Raw genomic sequence first — 8,115 nt, 5'->3', positions numbered from 1 at the left:
AGTATATAGACGGATATGCATAGGTGATATGCAAATACTATGCTGTTTTATGTCAGGGACTTGAGCATCCACAGATTTTGGTATCTGCAGGAGTCCTGGAACTAATCCTCCTTGGACACCAAGGGACAACTGTATTCCCTGAGTTATCCAATAACAACTGCTCAGTGGTTGGTAATAAAAGTTCAGAGTCGCACAGAATCTACCTGGCTTCTCTGATTTGACTCTGCAACATTGTTTCCTTTCATCTCCAGCAGCGCAGGCCAGCTGCCCAGCAGGCATTCAAAATCCAGAATTCAGGGATACCATACCGTGTGATCATCTACTTCATGGATTTGAGTCTTTCCCAGATGTGGCCATTTCTGGATGGTGGAAGGAGATGTTCCTCCCTGGCGGTGACCCTCAGTCACATTTATCCCTCATCCTTTCCTCTACTCTAAAAATAGCCAGGATGCTGGGAGCTGTCAAGGCTGCATTGAGGTATTTTTAGCCTTAGGATCCTGGAGTTGGAGCCCAGCTGGACTGAGCTGAAAGGAAGGGACATCGGGGGGCAGGTGGCACCTCAGAGAGCCTTTGGAGTGGCCCAGTAACATCCAAGTTCTGATTTCTGACTTAATCAATGATGAAAATTGAGTTATGGGGGAAGAAGCAGAGGAAGGAGTGAAATGCAAAAATTCATTCATTCATTCATTCGTTCATTCATTCATTCATTCATTTATTCAGTGTCAGGCTCTGTTCTCAGCCCTGAGACTACAAGAACGACCAAAACAAAAATCTGTGCCCTGGAAATGAACAGGCAGAGTTCAGAATATCTACTTGTATCAGAAAGCAAGGAAAACGCCTTTAAAGTCTAAAGGAGTGTTTTTGTCAAATAAACATGGGAACGAACTGAAAGAGGCTCCCCCTGGTCAAAATGGGGACAATAACATTCTCCTCGGTTAGTCAAAAGCCTGTGTCATAAAAACCTTGCTTACAGATGTTCAACGCAGTTTCTTACAGCTCCAATCAGGGCAATTAAATAAGCAGACCATCTAGGGGTTTCACATAACAAGAATAAATAGCCAAATGCCAGGGATGTTTGAAAAGCAAAATATGGTTCATTATTTCCCCTGGGAGAGTCACGCTGAGCCACGGATTAATCAAAATACGGAGCATAGCGCACTGAAAAGTATTCCATTACCAGGAAGTGTAATTTCTGACTTATTCTACTTTAGAATAGTAAGTACTGCTAATTTCTGGGTCCTTTCTAGGTACTAGGCATTATTCCATGTGCCCCAAGACCATTGCCTTACTTGATCCTAGCCACAACCCAGCCAGGAGTATCCAGGCCCTTTTTGTGTTTGTTTTTTGTTTGTTTTGTTTTGTTTTGAGACAGAATTTCACTCTTGTCGCCCATGCTGGAGTACATTGGCTCCATCTCAGCTCATTGCAACCTCTGCCTCCAAGGTTCAAGTAATTCTTCTGCCTCAGCCTCCCAAGCAGCTGGGATTACAAGATTACAAGCATGTGCCACCAGGCCTGGCTAATCTTTTGCATTTTTAGCAGAGATGGGGTTTCACCATGTGGGCCAGGCTGGTCTTGAACTCCTGGTCTCAAGTGATCCACTCACCTCAGCCTCCCAAAGTGCTGGGATTACAGGCGTGAGCCGCCATGCCTGGCTGGAATATCCAGACCCTTTAAGCACATTTTAGCAAAGAAGAAAGAAGAGGAGGAAAAGAATAGAAGGAGGAGGAGAGAAAAGGAGGGAAGAGGAAGTATTTCAGTAATAGTCATTTTTTTCCCTTTTGGTATGTGAATACATGTATCAGTTAGAATTCAATTCTGCTGCATAGAAGAGAAAAATAACAGTGGCTTAAACAGAGCAGAGGTATATTTTTCTCCCATGTAGGTGTACCACAGTAGGCAGTTCATGGCTGGCAAGGCAGCTCCACAATTATCAAGGACCTAAAGGCCTTCTAACTTTCTGCTGTCATCCTTGGCTTCCATCTGCAAGGTTGCCTCATGACCACAAAATAGCTGCAAGAGCACCAGGCATCATGTCCATGTTCCAGGCAATATTAAGAGGAAAGGGGTTAGGGCTAAACGGTACTCAACTGAGCCATCATCATTAAAGAGTTTACTAAAAGCCTCATTCAATAACTTCCACTTACAGCTCATTAGGCCACTGCTATCTGCATTAAGTTAGGAAATGTAGTCTTTTAGCTGAGCACATTGTTACCCCCAATAAATATGAGGGTAGGGGTTCTGTTAAAAAGAAGTATAGAGCCAGGCACAGTGGCTCACACCTGTAATCCCAACACTTTGGGAGGCTGAGGCAACACGATCGCTTAAGCCCAGGAGTTTGAGACCAGCCTGGGTACCATAGTAAGATCCCTTCTTTACAAAACAATAAAAACCAGCAGGGCATAGTGGTGCATACCTGTGATCGCAGCTACTCAGGAGGTTCAGGTGGGAGGATCACTGGAGCTGGGGAGGTGAAAGCTGCAGTGAGCCAAGATCACGCCACTGCACTCCAGCCTGGGTAACAAAGTGAGGCCCTGTCTCAAAACAAAAAAGAAAAAAAGGAAGGGAGGGAGGGAAGAAAGGAGGAAGGGAAGGAAGGAAGGAAGGAGAAAAAGAAGAATGAAAGATGAATACTGAGATTTCATTAGCAGTCTCTGCCACAATAACCATGCTGCATTTTCCATCTGGTTTTTACTAATTGCACAGGAATTCTAGCCATGCCCCCTTGCCCTTAGCTCTTCACAGTCTGCAAACCAGACTGCTTCCCAAGCGCCGAAACTGGGGCCTTTTGTTTGCTACTGAGACCTGTCTTGCCACATGTAGGCCACAGAATGAATGCCCCTGAGAGCAGCTTTCAACTAGTAACTGACAAAAGTTGGTGGATAAATACCCCAGCTCTCTCACCTTCCAATGAGGAACTTCAGCCTACAACACATAGAACACAAGAACTGCTGAGCTGAACTCAGCCAATCATAGAGTCATGAGAAATCATCATCATTGTTCTCAGCCTCTGAGTTCTGGGACAGTTTGTTACTCAGCAATAGATAACTGAAATGGGTGGAATGGGTTAGAAATAAATCCTTGTTGTTTTAACACCCCTAAAATTTAGCCTATCCCGACTGACTCACCCTCATTGTATTCACCCTCTGCTGAAAGCCAGGGGTTTAAATCTCTGAGCAGGACGTCACCCTCAAACAAATAGAGTTTACTTGGTCTTGTGGAAGACACAGGATTTGCCAGCTATGTATAGTCAAGACCAATAGCATGTCTAAATGGCTGTGTCTAAGGGGAAACATGTTCTGTGGCTGGGTGTGGTGGCTCAAGCCTGCAATACCAACACTTTGGGAGGCCAACGCAGGAGGATTGCTTGAACCCAGGAGTTCCAGACCAGCCTGGGCAACATGATGAAACCCTGTCTGCACAAAAAAAAATTATTTACCAGGGGTAGTGGTGCTTATCTGTAATCCCAACTCCTCAGGAGGCTGAGGCGAGAGGATTGCTTGAGCCCAGGAGTTCGAGGCTGCAGTGAGCCAGGATTGTGCCACTGCATTCCAACCTGGGTGACAGAGTGAGACCCTGCTCAAAGGAAAAAAAGAAAAGTGTTCTGCCCTTTTATTATGCTGGTGATATCCAAACGTAATTATCTTGCCATATTCTAGGTCCTAAAAGGCAAGTCTCTCTATACTTTCCAATAGGAATAATAAGCTATGTGTTAGTGCTCACCTATATGTTCCCCTACATTTCCCAGAATCCCTTGCAGATGAGACAGACCCATGTGACTCATTCCAGCCAATGGATTATCGCCACTGGGATGAGGCAGTTAAGAGCTGATACATTCCTCTATCCTTCTCTTTCCCCCGAGGTGGCTTTGGAAGCCATGTGAGAGATGGTGCTGTCTCAAAATGGAGGAAGACTGGATCTCTGCATCACTGCTTGGAGGCGAGCCCTGCTAACTAGCTTACAGGAATAAGAAACAAACTTGTGCTGTATAAAGCCACTGAAGTTTCTGATTTGTTTGTTATTGCTACTGAATATAGCCTTATGCTGTCTAGCAAGCATCATTTCTGGAAAAATGATGAATTCTCAGGGAATCTTGCAAACATTACATGTCATTATCCCCAGCTACAATTTACATAATTCATTTGCTGAGAGGAACTCACAGAACTTAGCAAAGAACTACCAAAGATAGGTAGGCAGCACTTTGCTGATCCCATTTGTTTGAGAAGAAAAAAAATTTGAAACAGAGTCTCACTCTGTTGCCCAGGCTGGAGTGCAGTGGTGTAATCACAGCTCACTGCAGCCCCGACCTCCTGGGCTCAAGCAATCCTCCCTGCTCAGCCTCTTGAGTAGCTGGGACTACAGGAACACACCACCACACCCAGCTAATTTTTTTTTTTATTTTTATAGAGACAGGGTTTCACCATGTTGCCCAGGCTGGTCTTGAACTCCTGGGCTCAAGTGATCTACTCACCTCAGCCTCCCAAAATGCTGGGATTACAGGAGTAAGCCACCTTGCCAAGTGGAAAATTTATTTATTATGTGATGAATATCAAGCTTCTTTGTAAAGAGGATATAGCTAAGAGCCTCTCCTAGCAGTGATGTACATCAGTCACTTCGCCCATGTGAACCTCAGTTCCCTCATTTGGAAGGCTGGATGGAAAGGTCTCTGCAATCTATCTCCTCATCAAAAAAAATTTTTGGCCAGGCAAGGTGGCTCATGCCTATAATCCCAACACTTTGGGAAGCCAAGGTGAGAGGATCGCTTGGGGCCAGGAGTTCAAGACCAGCCTAGGCAACATAGTGAGACACCCATCTCTACTAAAAAGAATGTTTTTCATTGGCCCAGTGTGACAGAGCATGCCTGTAGTCCCAGCTACTCAGGAGGCTGAGGCGAGAGGATCCCTTGAATGCAGGAGTTCAAGGCTGCAGTGAGCTATGATCACACCATGGCACTCTAGTGTGGGCAACAGAGTGAGACCCTCTCTTTAAAAAAAAAAAAAAAAAAAAATCGGGCCAGGTGCAGTGACTCATTACTGTAATCCCAGCACTTTGGGAGGCTGAGGCTGGTGGATCATCTGAGGTCAGGAGTTTGAGACCAGCCTGGCCAGCATGGTGAAACCCCATCTCTACTAAAAATAGAAAAATTAGCCGGGCATGGTGGCAGACACCTGTAATCCCAGCTATTTGGGAGACTGAGGCAGGAGAATCACTTGAACCCGGGAGGCCGAGGTTGCAGTGAGCCGAGATCATGCCGCTGCACTCCAGCCTGGGCGACAGAGCAAGACTCTGTCTCAAAAATAAATAAATAAATAATTTTTTTAAAAAACACGCTAATTCTAGTTTCAGTCTGGATGATAATTTGGGGAAGAGAAGCAGAGAGGGAAATTTGGAATTAATTCCCTCCATGTGGCAACCCTGAAGATCACAAAAAAGTTAAGAGTGAGAATGGGAGCAAGGATTCTAAAACTTCCCCACTCCTGGGGAACCTGCTGTCCTAAATTTAAACTTGGAAGAGATTTTGGCAACACCCTCCTGCCTCTTTCTGCCAACAAACTCACTGAAATTAACAAATGGCCTGTTTGCTTATGTTTGGTCTGTCCTTAGCACGGAAACAGTTCTCTGCGCCCACAACTGATTATATCCAAATTTACTTCCAGTTTTTCCTCTCCTCTCCCCTGTTGTGTTGTGTCCTCAGTTTGAAAGGTCACATTCATCAAATTAGAACATGAAAGGTTGGCACACAGACATTTCGTGTGAATGCCTAAATGCCTGGAGCAGGATAAGAAGTTAAAAGAAAAAAAAAAAAACTTTTGCAAAAGAAAAATAATTATCATAACAGCTCAGGCAGTCCTAGAAGTTTACATATATTAAATTTAGCAACATTGGACTTTTTTAACAGCCTAATTTTCTCTGCTGTGCATGATTTCCTTTGCCCAAACAAACCATTGCAACAAATTTGTAATGCATAGAAATGCAGCTATCTGCCAGACACAGTGGCTTATGCCTATAATCCCAGCACTTTGGGAGACCGAGGCGAGCAGATCACCTGAGGTCAGGAGTTCAAGACCAGCCTGACCAGCATGGCGAAACTCCATCTCTACTAAAAATACAAAAAATTAGCCAGGCATGGTGGTGGGCACCTGTAGTCCCAGCTACTCAGGAGGCTGAGGCAGGAGAATCACTTGAACCCGGGAGGCAGAGGCTGCAGTGAGCGGAGATCTCGCCATTGCACTCCAGTCTGGGTGACAAGAGCAAAAATCCATCTCATAAAAAAATAATAATAATATTTTTAAAAATAAAATAAAATAAAAATGCAGCTATCATCCTAAAATGTAAAATGTGCGAAGTGGTTACCAAAAATAACAAAAACAAGCCAGATGCAGTGGTTCATACCTGTAATCCCGGCACTTTGGGAGGCCGAGGTGAGGAGTTCAAGACCACCCTGGGCAACATAAGGAGGCCTCATCTCTACAAAAAATTTAAAAATTAGCCAGGCATGATGGCACACACCTGTGGTCCCAGCTACTTGGGAGACTGAGGTGGAAGGATCATTTGAACCCCGGGGCTGCAGTGAGCCATGATTGTACCATTGCACTGCCACCCAGGCAACAGAGCAAGACCCCCGCCACTTGTTTTGGAATATCAAACTTTTAGAACTTTTGGAGGATCTGACTTTGAAATACCTCAGTTTGACCTTGGGGCTAGGTTTTCATTTCTTTCTTCCTTTCTGAGATATCCTAGTTGGGTTCAAATTCCATTCCTCAGCCTCTAGAATGCTCTCCATCCACAGATCTTAAAGTCTCCATGCCCCAATCTTCTGGATGTTGACATCAATTTCATGGAACGCACCAGTCCCCCCACCACCCACTTATCTGCGCTTTCACTTTTGTAGCTTCAGCTACCCGCGGTTAACTGCAATCTGAAAATAGGTGAATACCGTACAATAAGATATTTTGAGAGAGAGAGAGAGAGAGACCACGTTCACATAACTGTAATTATTTGCTACAATGGTTCTATTGTATTTTCAATCATCGCTGTTAATTTTCTTACAGGGCCTAATTTATAAGTTAAACTTTATTCTAAGTATGTATGCATAGGAAAGAACACAGTATATATAGGGTCTGGCATTATCTGTGGTTTCAGGCACCCACTGGGGCTCTTGGAATAAATATATTGTCCCTCAGATAACGGGGAGCCGCTACAGTCCTAATACCAGGGCTTTGCTGAGGGGCTGTGTAGGTTTGGTTTGTTTGGGTTTTTTTGTTTGTTTGTTTGTTTTGAGACGGAGCCTTACTCTGTCACTGCTGGAATGCAGTGGTGTGATCTCGGCTCACTGCAACCTCCGCCTTCCAGGTTCAAACAATTCTCCCACCTCAGCCTCCCAAGTAGCTGGGATTACAGGCACCTGCAACCATGCCTAGCTAATTTTTTAACTTTTAGTAGAGTCAGAGTTTCACCATGTTGGCCAGGCTGGTCTCGAACTCCTAACCTCAAGTGATCCACCCACCTCGGCCTCCCAAAGTGCTGGGATTACAGGCGTGAGTCACCATGCCCAGCCAGAGAATGTTCTGATTCTTAAGAGATGCACACTAAAGTATTTGAGAGTGAAGGATCAGTATGTCTGCAACTAACTCTCACAATATTCAGGAAAATAATAATAATGTATGTGTATGTATATATCCGTGTATGTATCTGTAGAGACAGAAACAGATGAACCTACATGGCAAACGTTACCAACTAAGGAGTCTAGGTGAAGGGTTTATGGGTGTTCATTGTATTGTAATTTTTCTACAGATTTGAACATCTTCAAAATAAAATATTGAAAAAATAAGTCACAGCCGGGCATGGTGGCTCATGCCTGTAATCCCATCACTTTGGGAGACCGAGGCAGGTGGATCACCTGAGGTCAGGAGTTTGAGACCAGCCTGGCCAACACAGCAAAACCCTGTTTCTACTAAAAACACAAAAATTAGCTGGGCATAGTGGCAGGCGCCTGTAATCCCAGCTGCTCGGGAGGCTGAGGCAGGAGAATCACTTGAACCCGGGAGGCGGAGGTTGCAGTGATCCAAGATCGCACCACTGCACTCCAGCCTGGGTGACAGAGCAAGACCCTGT

This window comes from Mandrillus leucophaeus, unplaced genomic scaffold (genome assembly GCF_000951045.1).
Source record: "Mandrillus leucophaeus isolate KB7577 unplaced genomic scaffold, Mleu.le_1.0 Scaffold230, whole genome shotgun sequence".
Lineage (NCBI taxonomy): Eukaryota > Metazoa > Chordata > Mammalia > Primates > Cercopithecidae > Mandrillus > Mandrillus leucophaeus.
The sequence above is the reverse complement of the archived record's forward strand: the minus strand, read 5'-3'. Positions refer to the sequence as shown.